At 51.9% G+C, this 20,612-nt stretch overlaps 1 protein-coding gene across 1 annotated transcript in view; it reads right to left on the bottom strand.

The window, feature by feature from the left end:
- Positions 1-16,776, bottom strand: part of LOC107147049 (NADPH--cytochrome P450 reductase) — a 39,846-nt gene extending 23,070 nt beyond the window's left edge. Inside the window, exon 1 of the mRNA XM_015491442.1 lies at positions 16,637-16,776. The gene's annotated coding sequence lies outside the window, so the exon portion shown is untranslated. The remainder of the gene's footprint in view (positions 1-16,636) is intronic.
- Between the last annotated feature and the right edge of the window lie 3,836 nt (positions 16,777-20,612).

The raw sequence follows: 20,612 nt of genomic DNA, 5'->3' as shown, positions 1-20,612 counted from the left end.
CAGAGCTGACCCACTGTCTCCCCACAGGAGCACACTGACTGCCGGACCCAGAGAGGAAGCGCAGTCTGCGGGCGGTATCTAAGTTGAGGAGGTGCTGGGAAGCAAAGATGACGGGACACCTACACCCCTATAATTACCCAGGCCACTCCCCACACAGCAGCCAGAGGGGTCCTTCAAAGAGGAAGTCAGAAAGACAGGCCCCGTGGCACACACCTATCATCCCAGAGACTCAGGAGGCTGAGGCAGGAAGATCACAAGTTTGAGGCCAGCCTCATCATCTTAGTGAGACCCTGTTTCAAAATGAAACAACAAAAGGTAGACCACCCCAGCATTCGATCCCTAGTACAACTGATTAATTCATATGAGTCGATCACACCGTCTCACCGACAGGCAACTTCAAAGGGCTTCTCATCATGCCTAGTAAAAATCGAAATTCCTGCTGCCTATAATCCCAGAAATTCAGGAGGCTAAGGCAGGAGGATAGCAACTTCAAGACCAGCCTCAGTCACTTAGCGAGACCCTGTCTCAAAATAAAAACTATAAAGAATTGGGGATATGGCTAAATGTAAGCGCCCCTGGGTTAATTTAGGAAAAAAAGAAATCTAACTCGTCCTGTGGCTACAAAGCCCATCTGCATTCACCTTTAGGCCACTCCCACCCCCCCACACTCCCCCTTCCTCAAAAGCCAACTGCCCCCTTCCACCTCAGGGCCTCTGGTAAGTGGAAGTGGCCCAAACCCTTCCTCTCGCTGTCCGCAGGGTCTGCTCTGACACCCTTCAGGCCTCTGTTCGGGCAGCCACCTCAGAGACAACGCCTGCCTACAATACAGCCTTTGAAACAACCCTCAGGACCCCCACCCTGCCCACCACTGTGCGTTCCCAGCCTGGCTATCTCCTGACTGGGGCATCAGGTCCACAGAGGCAGGGACTTTGCTGTGTTTGTAGACTGGCATTCAGTGAGCACCCAAGGTCGACTTGTTGAGCAAATGACTCCTAAACAAAGGCTAGGGTCCCTCCGACACTTGTGCTCTGCAGCTGCCCCTTGAGCCCAGAGTTGGGAACACAGAATCTCACCCTATAGAGGAAATTGTGAGCAACCCAGGAGAGAGTGACAGGCGCTGCCCACTGTCCACAGACTGACTCCCTGCAGCTGCCAGGGCTGGAGCTGGGGTCCCGAGGCCCCCGCCAGTGCTCAGAGTCTCCAGGGAATACAAAACTTTCCCAGCAGCCGTGGCCCTGAACAACTCTGCACAGATAAGAGCCACAGGAGGTGGCAAGGCCCTGGAGACAGATGGGGAATTGGAGGCTCCCAGGGGTCAGCGCTTCCCTAAGCTGCAAACTAGGAGCCCCAGCTTCCAGCAGAGGGCTGTGTCCACTGCCGGTCAACCCAGGCAATGTGTCTGGAAACCATCTCTCCCTGCCGCAAGAGCTTCCTGAGGGAAGAGGGGCATCTCGCATCCTGCCTGGCACAGGGAAGGCAGGAGGCACTGGCAGGCTGACAGGAAGGCAGGCAAGCTGGAGGAGTGTCCCCAATCCCGTACCTATCACTAAGCACACATGCGGCCATGTGCCAGGGAGTCGAGGCCACGAACACACTCTCAGGTCAGGTCACGCACGCCACATTCTCCCACTGAAGCACCAACGCCCCCCAGCGCCCTGGCCTCGCGCTGACCTTGCGCTGGCTGTGACTCACTCTGCAGAGCTCGGCTGCGCTGGCCATCCCCAGCAACCACTCTCCCTGCACAGAACCTGCGGCTCGGGAAGTGTCAAATGACGGGAACAAGGAACACATCAGAACACACAGAACACGGATCCCCAAGAACCAGGAACGTGAGACGTGGAGGTGTAGGAGCCATGCTAGGCTCCACCATGCCCACCTGCAGGTCCTCTAGGACAAACGTTTCCAGACTCCCTTGGTCATGAGCCGCAGGTATCAGCAGTTTCCATGGCAACCCCTAAGCCAAGGGAAGTGGGCGGCAGTGAGGTCCACACCATTACTGAAGAGCCGGCCAGACGCTCAGTCATGACAAGGATGACAGCATGATTCTGCACTGACCCACAGCCCCACCCAGCTGCTACTGCACGGGGAGGCCCACAGGGCAGACCCACTGCGCTGGAAAACTGGATACCTCCAAGTTTGCTCTGGTGCCCAGGGGGCGCCAGCTTGAGAACCACCTCCACGGTGTGAAATTTTTTATTTTTATTTTTTGCAGTGCTGGGGATTGAATGCAGGACCTCATAGGATTAGGCAAGCTCTTAACCACTAAGCCACATCCCCACTCCCCCGGTATGAAATGTTTTGATAGGAAAATTCTGATTGTCATGACTGATGACTGCCTTCCAAGAGTAATCACGAGACAGTCAGTCTGAGGTCCCCACAGGAGCTCCAAGGAGACTCGGAGCCCTGCCTGTGCCATCCTCTGCCCTGGTATGGTCTTTGGTCTGATTTACTGCTTTCCACCCTCAACAGAAAGGAAAACAGGGCTCTTGGCCTAACATAGCCCTGTCAGCAACAGCAAAAACAGAAAGAAAGGTAAAAATAAGGTTAGAGTAACTTCCTGACTAGACCAGACTCCGGCCACAGCACTGCCACCAGCTGCTGGGACCTGGACAAATCCCTTCCCTACAGCAGGTCCCATGTTCTTATCTGTGAATCTGGGCACAGAAAAAGGCATAAGGCAAAGACCAGCCACACAGGCCTCCCCGGCCCAGAACACTGAAGTCTGGTGTGATCTTGTAAGTTGGCACTCCACCCAAAAGTTTGCATTTTATCAAAAAACAACAAGCATACAGAGAAGAGAAAGAACTATACAGCTGTCCTTTGGTATTCAAGGGGAATGGCTTCCAGGAGCCCCTGTGGGATCCTCTTGATGCTTCAGTCTCTTATATAAAATGGTGTAGTATTTGCCTTCTCATATCCTCCTTTAAAGTGTACTTTAAAGTCATTTCAGAATGTTTGTAATACCTATGTAGCTGCTATACAAATGTACAAGATAAATGCTACACACAGTCGTTACTTACACTATGTATTTTGTCTGAACTGTTTTTGTCATATTGTTACTTTTTCCCTGAACACTTCTCATCTCTAGGAGGCTGAATCGTGGTCTCAGACCCTGCAGGCCCTGCACATGAGCACTTGACCACTCTTCCTCCAATCTCCAAAGCTGGCCAGTTTGCACCAACCTAGCAAAGGGCAGCAACTCAGTCAAGTACACTGCAGAGCATGGTGGCCAGAAAAATCCCTGACCGCTCCAGGCAGGGGACACTGGCAGGAGCTTTTCCAGTTTCTGAAAGGACCTACATGGCCAGAGCGGGAGGGAGCAGAGGTCCCCTCCGGGAGCACCAGCCCGGCACCGACCCAGGATGAGTCAGTCACCAAGCAAAGTAGCAAGGGAGGAAAGGGGGAAGGAAGGAGAAAGCAAGAAACCGAGTGGCCCAGCTGAGATCCCAGTGGACTCCCAGCTTCCTGGCCTCCACCTCCCCGCTACAGGGGAACAGGGTTGTCCAGGCTCAAATGCCGCAGTCTGGCTGGGCACAAATCACGAGCCACTCAAGCAGGAACAAACTTTATTTCTGAACTCCACCAGCACACTCCACACATGCTCCCCAGGAACTCTCCCGAACGCCACCCAAGCGGCTCCTCCAGGAACACACCACACACCAACCGGAACTCCCACCACCAGAACTTCACCAACCAACGTGAACTCTTCAGGAATCCCGGCGAGAGCTCAACCGGGAACTCAATGGGAACTCCGCGAGAACTCATCATCTTAATGGCTCGCTGGCGTCACCTCTCAACCACTACTTCTGGCAAAAATGCCATGCGTCATCCCGACTCGGCTGTGGCTCTCAACACTCACAGACCCTTGCCAGGGTTTTAAGCTGCAAGACTCAGAAACCCTCCAGGAAACTAACCCCGCAGGTGCCCAGTAGCTCCACCTCCAGAGAGCGCCACCAGGGGAAGACCCCTCCCAGGCAACCCGCCGCCAAGGCGCCCAAAAGGGCGCATGGTGTCCCCCTGGGGCGGGACTGTCTTTACGTTTATCACCCAAACTGAGAGGCTGAGGTGGGGTCCACGAAGCTTCTTGATTCTCAGTTTCTACCCTGCCAAATCAGGGGACCTTTTCAGCCGGCCCTCTCTCTCCTCTCCTCGGGGACAGTGGCATGAAGGTTGGACATTTTGTTCCTGGTCCCACAAGACCTGAGCCTCTCTCCCCCCTCTCACCCACTCTGGTTTGTCCTTGTGGTGCTGAGTACTTTCTTCTGCCAGATCTTAGAGTTCCCAAGATGCAAACCCTTCCCTGTCTTCCCCGTCCTGCCAGGGCGCCTTCCAGAGAGTTCCATCTTGCCTGTCGTGTTCCTCAGTCCCAGCGTCTGTTTGGTTCTTCATGCTGCCTGTGGCCTCTTGATGCGGGGGTCCTTCAAGTGGAGGTTTTCCTGTTTCGTGGCACAGTAGGTGATTTTTAAAAATTGCATCCTGGACATTTTGAACATGGTGGACGGTGGACCTTAATTCCTTTAGCAGGCCTCTGGTGCCCTGCTGGTGGGCAAGGAGGGCGGCAACTCGCTGCTGTCAGATGGAACTTCAGTGTCTCTTGGGGCCTCAGCTGACAGGCCCTGGCCTGGAGGGTTACTGCCCGCACCTGGCTTCTGCTGGCCCCTCGAGGTGGGTACCCTGCTGGGTGGCAGCCAAGGGCTGGCTTCCACCACATTCCTGTGACAGCACTCCTAAAGACAGCAAGCGTCACCATTCCTTGGCTCTTAAAGACTCTAAAGACACTGCCAGTACTGCTCGGTTCTCTAAGAATCACACCGAGGTGGCACGACTAAGGAATCCACGTTAACAGCTGCAAGCAAAACACTGTCAAAGGAGTGGTGAAAACACCAGCTCAGCCCAACTGGGGTGGACTATGATGTTTCCTAACTGATGGTAAAAAGATGTGTGAGGCAGAAAAGGCTGTGGGACAAGCCCATGGAAACTAAGGCCTATGTTTACCCACTACCCACTGGTCCGCAGGGCTGTGCAGAAAGCATTTGAATCTGTTAGTTACTGAGCCAAAAGCGCCAATAATCCATCTCATTTACTCTCATGGTCAGTTCCATGAATTTCTTTCAGAAGTGGAGGCTGAATATCCAACCTGTCCTACTACAGGCAGCCGTGTAGTGTGCCACCGCACCAGAGAAGACAATTCTTGTTCAAAAAAGTTCAGTATAGATCTAGAATAGTTATACCAGACTTTACCATGATCACACACATCTGTAATCCCAGGGACTTGGGAGGCTGAGGCAGGAGGATCACAAGTTGGAAGTCAGCCTCAGCAACTTGGTAAGACCCTGTCTCGAAATAAAAAATAATAAGGCCTGGTAATGCAGCTCAATGGTATTGTCCTTGGATTCAATCTCCTATACCAAAAATACATAGGAATTGTCTTCAATCACTGTTACTGAACAAGAATGGTTTAGGGAATTGGTTTTTGCTAGAGCTGAGGTTTCTTAATGAGGCTTACCTAGATTCTAAGGCAAAACAGCTTTTACATGTGAGATTTACACTGTGGTAGTCATTTCAGGGAAATGAACAGTATCTAAACCCTGAGTCAAGATGCTTTATACAACCCCTGAACTGTTGGGTAAAACAAGAAGTGAGATTTCCATTCCCACAAAAATCTGCATTTTTTTTAGCTCAACCCACAGTTGCCGCAGTGTTCTTCAGCTTACTGCAATTTCAAAGAGAATTCCCACATTAAAAAATCCATTTAACTATAAAATTGAGAAGCATTCCCCTAAACTTCAGCTAGAAGCAACTGATCTGCAATGTAATAAATCTCCAAAGAGCAAATATCAAGGACGATCTTAGTGGAATTCTCCAGCACTGCACTCCAGTGATTAACATGCTCCATTCAAGTGATCTGCTGTAAAAATACATTCTACTGCCATGTACAACTAAAAAATTAAAAAAAAAAAAAGAGAGAAAGAAATTATCTGCCCATGGGCTGACACACTCATTTGGCGGCAGCCTCAGTGTGAAAGACATTCTCTAAGACAAAACATGTAAAATTCCCCTGCAGATCATGCCAAGGGAGTATTTGCAGATGATTCTGATGGCAAGGAAAACTAACTCTGGAGCCCAAATCAGCAAAATGTCATCCCTACACAAGTAATTCCACTCTTCTTATTAGGAGACCTACATTAAAAAATCGTGCTCAATGTTATGATTTGAATTTTGTTAACAAAAATATCATGGAATTTGATTTCTCTTGTGATATAAGTACCTCCATAAATCCTATATTTCACCCTGGCCTGTAAACCCTAAATGCTTATTACCTGGCCTCTGACATGAAGCCGGCAGGCCTTGCTGCAAGTAACAGAAGATGCCTGGTGAAAAAGAGCCAGGTGCGGAAGCAGCCCATTGGTCCCTGCTGCCCCTGCTGTGCAGTGCAGGCTTCAGTCCCCCTGGGCCTAGGTGTGCCACTGACAGTGCGAGGTGGGCATGATCACCAAGGGCCACCGCCAGCTCTGGAACTCTAACGGCTACAGTAAGCTACTCCCCTTGGACACAGCCTTCTAGATTCCTGAGGGGGCGCCCTTCCTAGATCTCCACTGAGCCATTCTCCCTCTGCAGCATGCTCAGCGCCCAACCAGGGCGGGAACACGGGGCACCCCAGGCGTGGGCTTTTGGACTCCGACATCTTTTGGGGTTGGCCCTTTCCTGTGGTGGGATGGCTCTTGTCATCGTGAGAACCCTATAATCTTCTGCCTTGAATCTGCGACATAGGGACATCAGCTCCTCCTGTCGGTCAGACTGTACACAGAACAAGAGTGGCGGCTCTGAGTAGGGCCAGAGGGACCAGGGGTGGCCTCCTGACCCTCAGGCATGCGGAGCTGGGTCTCAAAGCCTCATAAGCTGTGGCCCTGTGTGCCCAAGGCCACCCAGCGCTCCTGGAGCACGGGCTGCAGCTCCCCTACTGGCCACTTTGTTACTTGCCCTTGAGTCCCAGAGCACTGAAGATCCCAGGAGCACAAGGCAGTTGAGGCTCCTGTTCTCAGAGCACATGGTCTGGAGGGCTCTTGAAAGGTTCCAGGGCAAAACACCCTGGGGAAGAGCTGCCTCCTGGCTCCTCCATCCTGGACCCAGTGCCCAGATGCGGACAGGAGAGCCTGCCACCCACCCCAGGCGCTCCCCACCCCTCAGGCCTGGCGGGGAGAGCACAGCTCTGAGGAGGAGGCACCAGGGCTGGCCTGGGGGCTGGGTCCTGAGGAACAGCCAGGTCCACCATCAGGTGGAGAAGCAGCCCACAGCGCAGCACCTACGGGATTGGGTGATTCCAGCGGGGAGCTGGGAGGATCGTCCATGGGACGGAGTGAGCTTTAAAATGGGACCACAAGCAGGCCAGGAGCACCAAACACCAACCTGAGGTCCTCGGGCCCTAAGCAGCTGGGGACACCAGGGGTGGGGAGGTGGTATGAGTAGAAGGCTCCACAGGAAGGAGACGCTGTAGATGGTGCTGGCACCTGAACACCAGGACAGCCACGGAGGCTTACCAAGGTGGCCTCGAGGGCTCCCTGCCTTGGTCCATCCCCAGCCCAGCACTTCCTGCGGATGGCCTTTCCCCCACATAACAGGGCTTAATTTGGAAACACATGACGGGCCTGTGTCTGACGCAAGGGGGGAAGGTATGGAGGGGGAAGGCAGCCGTGGAGGGCTGAGAAGGCATGACTCGGCAGAAGCAGCCCCAGGCGCCATACCAGCTGACTGAGCCCCGAGGGGCTGACCCTGCACTTCTGGGACCTTGAGCTCCAGGGGTTCAACCCCCAGCTCCCCAGGCCTCAGCCACAGGCTCCAGGCTTGTCATAGGCGTGATTCAGTGACACCAGGCAGAGGCGGCTCAGGCAATTTTTGACACAAAACACTTCACAGGGGCCGCAGGAGTTCCTGCTCTGAGGCACCTCCATGAATGCTGCGGGGAACACACCTGACTGTGTCTCACACAACCCAAGGGACTTGGAGGCTGGGTGGGGAGGGGGAGGCTCTGCTCTAGGTGGAAGTAGGGGGCCTCCCGTGTCCCCCACAAGCCCTTCCTGACAAAGGCATCTGAAAACAGAAGGAGCCATGGCAAGGAGATGCGACAGGGCTAGGTGAAGAGCCGCAGCCAGAGTCCCGGGGTGCAGGGTGCTGTGGGTGCTCACCTACTCAAGTGGCTCAGGGGGACAATGCAAAGGAAGACCCCAAGTCTTAAAAGACTCAAATGCTAACTCCTGGATCTCCTTTGAAAGGCACAGACAGGGGGGTCCAGACCAACCCCAAAAAGACTGTGGGGAGAGTGACTTTCAGCTCAAAAACTGGTCCCCAAACAGGCTGCGTTCCACGTGGAGCTGGGCTGGCTCTCACGGGGAGCCCCAGGGGTGAGTGAGCACAGCCCACGCCTGCTCTCCAGAACCCACCACCCCTTGCCAGCAGACGCTCCCTCGGCCTGATGCCCTCACCAACCTCAGGGCAGAAAGGAGTGCGGCCTCCTGGCCTTCGCCCTTCCAGCTGAGGAGGGTCCATCACCACCACCACCCCCCCGCCCTGCACCCCAGGGAGCTCACCAGGCCAAGCCTCACTCTGCCTCTGTGTCATAGGTTAGAGGACAAAAATTTGGACCAGAATCTCATTCTCCTGGGGCTATCTTCCCCTGGGAATTCTCCATTTCCCTCCCATACATAAGCACTGAACACAGACACACACGCGAATCACAAAAGCGGATAAAAATATTCTGTTTTTTAAATCTTGTTCCATGTTGCTAAATGACCCTTTATAATGAATTCTTTGGCTACACAGGTGGTCTACTGGCTTATGTGCCATTATTTGCTTCATTATTTTCTTATCCTTCTTCTATTAAACCATTTTTTGGCGGGGATCGGGTACCAGAGATTGAACTCAGGGGTACTTGACCACTGAGCCACATCCCCAGCCCTATTTTGTATTTTATTTGGAGACAGGGGTTCACTCAGTTGCTTAGGACCTCGCCAAGGCTGAGGCTGGCTTTGAATTTGTGATCCTCCCATCTCAGCCTCCTGTGCCCCTGGGATTACAGGTGTGTGCCACAGCACCCAGCTATTAAACCATTTTTGATCAACTAAATGCAGGCTAGGCTTGGTTTGAGGTGGAGGGTGCCGTGTAGACACAGTGTGGCCGAGGGGACGCTGGCACTGCCGTCAGATGGAAGAAAGGCTGTAACATATCCAAGCACTGTGGGCACGAAAGGAAGCAGAGAGGAGCCTTCCCTGGGGATGGGGCATCTGCACAGTGGGCCACCTCGCTGTCACTGCGTGGCAGCCGGCCGTCCCTTTTCCTAGCTGGGTACTGAACTGCGCTTTTCTTTGCTTCTCATCTCAGGATTTTCAGGGGCAGTCCCAGCTGTACTCACTGCAGCTACATTTCTTTCTTATATTAAATAAGTTCGTTTATTACTAAGTGTGTCATGTTTGCTGTGGTCACAGCCACCTTTTCACTTTGTCAATAGTCTGTTTGCATTTGCCCTGTGCCGGGCACCGTTGTGAGCACCTCAGGTTCTTAAATTTATTAGTCCCCACGGCACCCCGAGGCGCTGGGGGTGGTGGCTGTGCTCACAGTGTTGTGACCTCCTCTCTCCTGGTCGCCGAGCATTCCTGCGTGAGTGCAGGTTGGGTTTGTCGGGTGCCTCTTCTTGTGTCGATGTGGCGAGTTCCCGACTGCTGAGTGCTGGAGCAGCCCTGCGCTCCTGGGTGAACACCACGGCTGGTGGTGCAGGGTCCCTTCACATCCGTGCTGGGTTCACTTGGCTCATGTTCGACAGCACTTCTGCATGTACGCGCCTGGGCTCGTTGGTCTGAAGTTCTCTGGTTTGGGTGTCCAGGTCCCATACAAATGAGTTGGGCTGGGCGTGGAAGCACTCACGTGTGATCCCGCTACTCAGGAGGCTGAGGCAGGAGGATCGCCTAAGGTGGGGTGAGGTGACACTGATTTTTCTTTTTTTCTTTTGGCCAGGGACAGGGGGCACCAGGATTGAACTCAGGGACACTTGACCACTGAGCTACATCCCCAGCCCTATTTTGTATTTTATTTAGAGACAGGGTCTCACTGAGTTGCTTAGCACCTCACTTTTGCTGAGGCTGGCTTTGAACTTGTGATCCTCCTGCCTCGGCCTCCCCAGCAGCTGGATGACCAGTGTGCGCCACTGCACCGGGCTGACACTGCTTATTTTTCATCTGCTTCTGCCCTGAGAAAAGCAGGGAGGGAGCAGGAATCCCATGGCCTCGGAGCACCTACTGTGTGTCATAGCCGCATGCCACAGCACCTCTCAGCAACCCCTGGCAGTTACGGGTAATGGCCTGCCCCTCTGTAGATAGGAAGTGGCTGCAGGAAGGTGAGACCAGCCAGAAGCCACAGGGAGCAATGTTTGAGTTCCTTTTCTTTTCAAGGCCATGACCCATTTTCCGGCAGGCCTACGTCTGCTTACCCCTACCTCTCTCTCCATCGCTGGCCCTCCGTGCCCTTCCATCCGGGAGCCCTCCCTGAGCCCTCTGGCTCATCCAGACTCGGAAATGGGTGAGTCCAGGACATGAAGAGCCTGGGTCACCTTAGGATCCCTGGGCTGAAGAAATGTCCAAGAGGGCTGGGGCTGGGGCTCAGCGGTAGTGCACCTACCCGGCATGTGTGGGCACTGGGTTCAATTCTCAGCACCTCATATAAATAAATGAAATAAAGGTCCATCAACAACTAAAAAAAAAATACTTAAAAAAATTATTCGAGAAAATGTGAGGCTGGAGAAAGGACCCTGAGGCAACGCCAAGACACTCCTGAATGCTAAAGCTGAAAGTCAGAGCCACTAAGTGCACCATGACGTCACCCACCGGGGCAGTGGTGGCAATTCATTGCTAAGCTACCTGTTTTGCTATACACAGCTCGCCGTGTTAAAGTGTACAATCAAGCAGCATTTAAGCACTTTCAAAACGGGCCAGCACCACCACTATAGCCCCAGAACTCCTCCGCCACATGGAACAGAAAGGCTGCAAGCAAGGAGTCACTGCCTGACCCTGCAGCACCAGCAACGTCGCCCTCCCACCCACGAACATGCCAGGTCACTCCGCTCACTGGGGAGTCTCCAAGTGCTTTCAGCCGTGTTTTACAGTTCAGTGTAGAAGCTTCACACCTCCTTGCTTTTGGATTTAATCTATTGGAAATAAAACTATTTCCTTTATTTCCCCTGTGAACTGTTCATCGCTGGTGGAATATGGGATTTTTAACAATAAGGAAAAAACCTGAGTCCATACAGATATAAATTAATAATCAAATCAATTAATACGAGAAAGAGACAGTTCTTGGAAAGAGGGAAACAAGAGAATTACTATGAGATGTCACAGTATAAACCGACACACAGGATCCGTCCATGGAAGTGCTAAACAACTCAGGGAACAAACCAGGATCTGCACCATCTCAGAGCATCTGCTCCGAGACACCTACTAACCACCAAGGGGAAAAGAGCTACTGTGCGGGGGAAACACTGCAGACACCAATCCAGCCAGGAGATCCGGGTAAAGACCACCCACCCGCTGGTCCCGTACCCTGCGCTACGGCCTTGCTTTATGGTATTCTTGCCACAAACCCATCGCCTCACTCCACTCGTGAGAAAATCTAAGACAAACTCGAATCGAGCGACAGTCTATAAAATAACTGACCTGCGCCCTCCAAAAGCATCACGGCTGTGAAAGGCAAGGGAACTGTCAGAAGCCAGAGACTGCGAGTACACGCCAAGTGGGTCCTGGAGCAGAGGGGGCGTCAGCAAGAGCACTGGTGAAGTTCCAGTCACACACACAGTCTAGCTCAGGGCCCGGCAGAACCGGCCTATGGGTCAAGCCCATGGACTAGTGCCATCGCCAGTTCCCCTGGGACTAGCCATATCTCCTCGGTCACACACTGTCTAGGCTGCTTTCCTGCAAAAACAACAGGTGAGTAGCTGTCGAGGACCTTTTGGCTCGCAGGGCCCCCGTATTCATTGTCTGGCTCTTTACAAAACAAGTCTGCCAGCGCCTGACTCAGTTGATTACACCTGACCAATGCTTAACTTCTTGTTCCTGTTCATTTTAGTAGGATCATGCGAGATGGTAGCACTAGGGAGGCTTTGGTGAGAAATACAAAGAAAACCTTCACGCTCTCTTGCAAGTTTCTGCAAGGGCTTCCCAGTTCCCTGCACGGTCTGCTTCACTGCTCAAGTGAGGATTTACCCAGACAAGTGTTCCATAAATGCCTGGTGACCTGGATTCCTTGTCATCTCTAAGATACAAGGGTTAGGACCCTGGGTTCTCAGAAACACAAGCCCTCAGAATTGCAGGAGAGCCAGGAATGGTGGCATGTGCCTGTAATCCCAGCTGCTCAGGAGGCTGAGGCAGGAGGATCACAAGTTCAAAGCCAGCCTCAGCAATTTAGCGAGGCCCTAAGCAACTCAGTAAGACTTTGTCTGTAAATAAAATATTGTTTAAAAGGCTGGGGATGTGGCTCAGTGGTTAAGTGCCTCTGGATTCAATCCCTGATACGAAAAAAAAAAAAAAGAAGAAGAAGAAAGAATTGCAGGAGAGAGACACCAGCCCAGAGCAAGCCACTCCCAGGACAAGACGCAAGGACCTTGTGGGACACTCTGTGACAAATCTGCTGCGACCCTAGCTATCATCTGCCACCCAAGACAGAAAGAGGTGACCCACATCCTGGCCTACATGGCCCCAGTGGTTCTCATGCTGGCTACTGTCACCCCAGGGGAGGCAGCAGCAGGCTGTGTCATTAGCAAAACATGAGCTTCTCCTGGGCCAGGGAGGACCGCTGGGCCGGAGGCAGCTCCAGCAAGGGGCTCCAGCCTCCCCTGCTACCAGGAGTTCATGGCACTGTTGCAAGAAGACCAGGTCCAGACCTTACCAAGGGGCCGGGCCAGGAGACCACTGAACTGGGACCTCAGATGCTGCTCGTTCAACCCCTCCCAGCCCCATGTGCCGTGATGTTAGGCCACTGCTCTGCATGGCAGGCTGTGGTCAAGCCAATGTGTGCCACGCACCAGCTCTAGGGCAGCCCTGTGACCTGCTGCTGGAAAGACTTGTTTCAATACTGCAACATGAACACATCAGTTAATAACGAGCTCCCGCTGCCACAGGACAGAGGACTGCCTCCGGGTGTTTATAAAAGCCTCCACACTCATTAATGGCTGACGAGGCTAATCAATAGCAAACCGCCATCCAAGCCAGCTTACTGCCTCGATCATACTCTCTTTTGAGGGAGGAAGACAATGTCCTCTAGCGAAAAGATGCTCCTTTCAAGGGCTGGGGTTGTGGCTCAGTGGTAGCGCGCTCGCCTGGCATGCACGAGGCACTTGGTTCGATCCTCAGCACTACATAAATGTAAAATAAAGATATTGTGTCCACCTAAAAATTAAAAAAAAAAAAAGATGCTCCTTGCAGCTGCTGGCTTAATGCCCCAACAGAGGGACACTGCCGAGAGAGCGGTTACTTGGCTGAAGCAAGCTGTGGGGACCTGGAAGCCACAGTTCCACTGCACCTGCTGTGGCTTCCAGTTCAAAAAGACACCCACCATATCCCACAGAACACCCGGATGAGGGGCTGGGAGGAAACTCCTCCAGACCCCATGTATCAGCCCTTTTCCCACTATTATTACAGTGACAAACTTGAGGCTTGCTAACTTTATAAGAAAAAAGGCTTATTAGCTCTGAGCTTCTGGGGATTGAAGGACATGAGGCCAGCAGCAGCTCGGCTCTGGGCAGGACCTCAGGGCAGATGGCAGGAGAGGAGCACACGAGTGAGGAGGAGACCTCATCTCAGACAGGAAGCAGGAGAGAGTTGGGGTCCCACAGACTCTTTGGAGGCACACTCCCAGTTGACCTAGGAGCCCCCTATTAGGATCCATCTTAAAGATGCCACCACCTCCCAACATGGCCACCCAGGGACCAAGCCTCTAATACAGGAACCTTTGGAAAAGAACACCTGAATCCCATCTCCACCACAGCTGCACAGGACAAGGTGAAAGTCCCCTGAGCACTCTCCCACATCCCAGGGACCTCACGCTTAGCCGTATGCACTGTCCAGCAGAATGGACAGTGGGTCCCTCTGCTGCCTCCAGAAGTGGCTCACTTCAAGCAGCTGCTTTCTTGTCATTCAACGGTTTCAGTGCATCACCTCCAGGACCTCTGTGTGGGAACAGCTGTGGGAAGCCCAGCCCTGAATTTCACAGGCCGTCACCCACGGTCTACCCCAAGAGGGCCCAGCAACAAACGAGCACAGAAGCACCCCATGAGCATGAACGAGCCTGCTGCAGGTGTGCAGGGCTTGGTCAAGATTGTGCAGCTGGGGGCAGAGCCTGTGACCTATAAACCCGATTTAAAAACACTGAGATAGAACTCACAAGCCATAAAACTCACCATTTTAAAATGTGCTATCCAGGGGCTGGGGTTGTGGCTCAGTGGTAGAGCACTTGCCTAGCATGTGCGGGTCACTGGATTCGATTCTTAGCACCACATACAAATATATGAATAAAATAAAAGTCCAACAATGTCTAAAAAAAAATTTTTCAAGTGTGCTATCCAGTGGTTTTCAGCCTATTCACCAATTATGCAACATCAGCAATATCTAACTCCAGAACTAGTTCAGCACCCCAAAAAAGAAACCTCACAGTCATCAGCAGTCACTGCCTGTGTGGTCTGGATATGGGGTGTCCCCTAAAAGTTCCTGTTAATGCAGGAACATTCAGAGGTGAAATGACTGGATTGGGAGAGCAGTGACCTCTTCAGTCTATCCTGGTTTGACCGGCTGGCTGGGGGAGACTGTGGGCAGTGGGGCATGGCTGGGCAGGTGGGTCCCTGAGGGTACCCTGGAAGTTTTTTCCCCACAGCTTCTTTCTCTCTCTCCTCTCTGCTTTCTGACTCTGCCACAAGATAAGCGGTTTCCTCCCTGGGTCCTTCCCCCATGAGGTTCGGCCTCACCATGGGCCCAGAGCAGTGGAGTCCATCCTCTATGGACTGAGATCTCTGAAATCATGAGCCACAAATAAACTTTTTCTCCTCTAAGTTGTTCTTGTCAGAATTCTGGTCACAGTGATGAAAAAGCTGATGTAAACATGCCCATTCCTGATTTGTCTTTAACTGATGGACAGAGTGAAAATGAGGGCATGCCCTCCCCTGCCTGCCATGGACATCAGGAAACCAAGCAAATCCACAGGGCCTTGACAGCCAGGTCCCATCTCACCCCAGTGTCCTCCTCAATCACTCCACACCTCCTGGACCGACTCCTCCGTTCATTTTCTTCTAAATAAATGTAAATCGTAATGACAACATATATTAAGTACCTGCTATGATATTCTACTATTTCAGTTCCCCCTTATTATACTCTAAGGGCACGAGGCCCTAGATTTAAATCCCAGCATAAGGAGACCACACACAGACCCCCCAGCCCTCTGAGGTATAGGGAAGTCCTTATCACAAAGGTGACATACCCTGCCCAAGATGGAGACCCACTTTGGCAACTTAGCAAGAGCCTGTCTCAAAATATAAAACAAGAAGGTCTAAGGATGTAGCTCAGTGAAGTGGCCTTGGGTTCAATCTTCAATACTACCAAAAAGAATATTTAAAAACCCTTGCCCAACACAGGAAACTGATGCACGGTGAAGCATGATTCAAACTCAGACCAACCAGCACTGATCTATTCTGTCAATCATTCTTCAAAACCTTTTTAGAACAAGGCAGAGTCAGAGACAGATGCTACCTCCTTCAATGACAGCTGATAGCCTGCCCTACTGTCAGATGACAGTATTGTTTAAAATAAATAATTGCTAGAGAAGGACACGTGAGAGGTTGCTGCGTAGCCAGCGCTCTCGCCTCTCTCAGGTCCAGCGCAGCGCGGGCACTCAATGCTCACATGTGCTGAATACTGAACAAGATATCCCAGACCGGAGCCACTGACCCCTACTCCAGGCTCCATGGTATGGTCCCCACTAAGGGACAGAAAGGCAAGCCAGACTTTTCTCCTGGCAGAGCAAAATGGCAGGACACTGCCTGTGGGAGGGACTAAGCACTCAGTACCTCCACTTAGGACTCACGCCTCCCACTCAGTCAGAGCATCTCTTGTTATCCCCAGTCCCAGATCCCTAAGCTTTATCTCTGCCTGCTACAATGTGTCCTTCTGCTTCATTCCCTTGCTCCCATTCCTGGAGCTCTGCCCCTGCTGTATTACTCCTGAGCCCTGAGCCGGTGCCTGGATGGGTCCTAGGAAGGGCTCCCTGGGGGCACCACTCCTCCTTCTTTAGAAGGGTCCCTCCACCCGGGCCTGTGCCACCTTCTTTCACCTTGTTGGCCTTGTCCACGCACAGTACAGTCCCAGCACCTTAGAGAGGCTCTGCAAACACTCGCTGAGCACAGGGCTGCTGCCCAGGGCTTCATTCAATAACCCTTCATAAAAGCCCAAGAAAAGTGATTCTGCTGCTCAATAGAACTGCTTCTGGAATGTTCTTTGGTTCATTCACAGTAAAAGCCCATGCTCCTCTGCCTCGACTTCTAGGAAGCACTGAGCTGAATTTTGTGCTTGATCACAACGGCCTCCCTTGTCTGTTTCCTGGTACAATTACTTACCTCCCAGGGTCCTTCTCTCAATTATGAGCTCTTGCTGGGTGTGGTGGTGTACGCCTGTGACCCCTCCAGCTGAGGCAGGAGGACTCCAAGTTCAAAGCCAGCCTCAGCAAAAGCAAGGTGTGAGGCCACTCAGTGAGACCCTAAATAAAAAAACAAAACAGGGCTGTGGATGTGGCTCAGTGGCCAAGTGCCCCTGGGTCAATCCCTGGTACCAAAAAAAAAAAAAAAAAATTCAGTTATTAGCTCTTGGTTTCTAGTACTTTTCATGGTTTTTGTTTTTGCAAGGGAGAGCGTGGAACTAAAAATTCAATAAACTTACCACTCAGTGGAGCCATGAAAGAACCTGAGCCTTCTAAGTTGACCCAGCCCTGCCACCAACACACCAAGGGACCCTGGGCACATTACTGTCAGTTGGCCTCAGTCCCATCGCCAGATTTTAAATCCCATGCAGGGCTAGGGTGCAGCTCAGTGGCAGAGCACGTGCCTAGCCTGCCTGAGGCAACAGCAGCACCACCGCCCCCCAAAAAAAATTCTTGAAGCAGGGGTGATCAAAGCAGGCCTTCAAGATCAACTGAGCAGTGGTACCATGGACAGATCTTGGGAAGTGGTAGGGAGGAGTGGAGAGGGAGAACTATGGCCTCGAGGAGGCCAGGGAAGCAGGAAGTGACAGAGGTCTACAAGAGGACCACAGTCATAAAAGAGACCTGAAGGCCCAAAACTGATAGGACTTGATAGTGGCAAGAGACCCAGGATGAAGAGGGAAAAGGACAATGTGTCTTTTGTCCTGGGAGCTTTGGGGACCAGGAAGATGGTGAGGCCACTGTCAGGGACAGAGAACTTGGTGGTGTGGGTTTCAGGTAGATGGGGTGGGGACTTCTGTGGCCACTGGGGTGTGACGTGACCTTTCAGAGTTTGCAATCACACCACAGGAACATTTCTTTTTTGAGGCGCTGGGGATCAAACCCATGCTAATACGCCCTCTGACATGAAGCTACACCCTAGTCCTCAAATCTCATTACACAAGCCACCACATCCCAAAGTCCACGCAGTACTGTGCGGCTTCACAAACATCATAAAGGCTCTGAAAACCTTAAGCAAAACCAACAAACAGCCTTCTTCACAAGACCAAAGACCCAGAAGGCTAAACCCCACAAAGCCTGGATGCACACAGACCCAAGCTGCTCCCAGGGAAAACCCACGGATTGGCCAATACCTTGGCCTATGTACTCAAGACCAAGCTGTGGCTCAGCTTGCAGTGTTGACAACTGACCCCAGATGACCCAGAGTCACTGCACCTGCGCTAGGGCAAGGCGACCAGGAGTTCACATGTACCTGACTAACCCTGCAAACCTTTGTCCAGACCCAGCCTACCCAATACAATGAGGGTGCGTGCTGGGGAGATCAAAAAGTCCCAGGATCACGGTGTTCCCCAGACGCTGACACAATCACCAGAAGAGTGATGTGGAGTTGAACTCTGGGAGCGGGGCAGGGTGGGAAGGGCACAGGAAGAGGGCATGAAGATAAAACCGGGGGCGATAAACAAAGTGAGTAAACATGACCCATCACTCTCATCCGCAAGCCAATCACGTAACTTGTGCACCTGTACACACGTCCCTGCGTCACAACCCGTAGCAAAAGCCAACTGTTTCCATCTCACTTCTCAACCACAGGCTGTGTCCTGAAGAACTCAGTTCTCTGAGAAGAGGCCAGTTTGGACCAGCGTGACCTCTGGTTTACCCCTGAAATGGTTTGGTTTCTGGAGAGCCTGTGCACACCCTCTTAGCTAGGGACAAAAGCTGTACAAAGGGGATCAGAAGGACTCAGCCTTCAGGGCTCTCCAGTTAAAGGACCATCCTTAGACCTGCCCCCAGCTAAGTCACCTGGCACTAAGACGCAAACCACCCAGAAGGAGCAGGCTCCCAAGGTGCTGTGTTTACAGCACACCCCAGCATCAGCGGAGCTGCTGCACGACCAACACCAGAAATGGCCAGCTGGAGCCAGAAGGTCGGGCCACTATATGGCAGGACAATAGATGGCAGCAATGACACGCACATTTCAAAAAGCCGGAAGACAGTATTTTGAAATTTCTTCACAAACATGATACATATTTGAAGAGAGAAATATAAACCGCCTCTACTCCCAGCAACTTGGTAGGCTGAGGCAGGAGGATCACAAGTTCAAAGTTGGCCTCTGCAACTTAGCAAGAGACTGTCCCAAATTTAAAATTAAAAAAAAAAAGGGGGGGCCAGGGAACATAGCTCAATGGTAAAGAGCCCCTATACCAAGGAAAAAAACAAAAACAAAAAACAAGGAGAGAGAGAGATTTAACCTGGTGGGAAGGGCACAGGAAGAGGCCAAGAAGATAAAGCCAGGGGAGATAAACAAAATGACTAAACATGAGCCATCACTCTCTTAAACATTACACCATGTATATGTGTATTGAATTACCTCATTATATGTACAATTTTTATGTCTTCATGTCTCAGTTAAAGAATAAATTTAAATATTTTTTAAAAAGAAAAAACAAAGGCAAAAGAATTTGCCTGCAATGGGCCCAACCAACAGGGGCCACCAGCCTGCAAAGAATCCTGGCTTGCCACAGGGACGACCCCACCTTCACAAGCACACAGGTGCACATGAACTTGGGGATGGGTCTGGAGAGGAAGAACACTTTTAAGATGTAGAGCTCTAAAAATACCCAAATGACTTACTTCACCCCGAGAAGGCACGAGGCAGTAGGAAAGCCTGACTTCCCAGTGTGAGAAGACTGCCCTGAACTTGTCACACTAGTGACCTTTGAAGAGTCTTTCTGTTATTTTGCACGGCTCCTAAGACCCTCGCCAGCAGTGCCACTGCGTACTCTCAGACTCCTGCAACTGATCTCAGAGGTGGTGTGCCTCTGTGACTCGGGGGCCCAAGGACCCCCCAAGACCTGACAAACGGCACCTCTTCCACAGAGCCTGGCGTGACCCCCACAAAGGCAGCTCAGCAGCAGCAAACACCTTCCCGTCCCTCAGAATGAACTAGCACACCCTGCCAGGCTTGTCTAGTTCTGGGTTTGCTTCCCTCCCTCCCAGCGTCCTCAAGGGCCTGAACCGTGGCACCCACATCCACACTGACACCCTGAGGGCCGGACAGGCGCTGTGGGGTGCCACTGCACAGGGACCTGACCCTGCCAAGTACAGGGAGAATCATCTGCCCACACAGCAACCTCTGAGCTGCCCTGGGATGCAGACAACACAGGGACTCCTTCAACAACCTGACTGATGAAGAAACCAAGGCTTGGCATGGCCAGCAGCCTTGACGGGCACGTGAATTACCCTGGCCCCACGCTGCTCCCCTACTTGCCTAGCAAGTCTAAATTTCTGTCAAATGACAGGTAACAGAACTACACAGAAAACAAATTTTGTTCTCTAGTCTGTAAAAATAAAAGAACTAGCATGTTCTGTTTCTCTAGAAGACACTCATTCATTTATGTTTCTCGTACTGTAAGAAAATACCCAGGGAGACGTGAGACAGCATAAACCACTTATGTTTTGTGGAACTGAGAGTGACAGGCATCATGTTATTAAGCAATTTTGTTATTAAGAGATTTCTCCTCTGGAAAAAAATAACCTAGTCAGAAAAGGAACAAGTGCAAAAGGAAAGAGTCTTTGGAAGCAGCCTGCCCCCAGGAAGCCTAGCCTTCACCCTTTCGGCCTTGAGCCAGTGAGCCAGCCTCTGGGATGGCCTCACCGGCACTGGAGGGGACAGAGGAGCACAGACACACTGGGCTCAGCTGAAGAACTTACAATTCTGATGTATGTTTGTGCACATGTGTGCACATGCACACAAACAACACACACTTGGTGCATTCTCAGGCGTGATTTTCCCTGACATACAAATATCTCTGCTGTCAGCAGCCTGACAGGCAACAGACACCCCTGTGGCTGTATAAACTCCTATTCAAAGCCTGGCTTTGCAAGTGGCCTTGAAA

Source organism: Marmota marmota, unplaced genomic scaffold (assembly GCF_001458135.2).
Source record: "Marmota marmota marmota unplaced genomic scaffold, marMar, whole genome shotgun sequence".
NCBI lineage: Eukaryota > Metazoa > Chordata > Mammalia > Rodentia > Sciuridae > Marmota > Marmota marmota.
The sequence above is the reverse complement of the archived record's forward strand: the minus strand, read 5'-3'. Positions and strand labels throughout refer to the sequence as shown.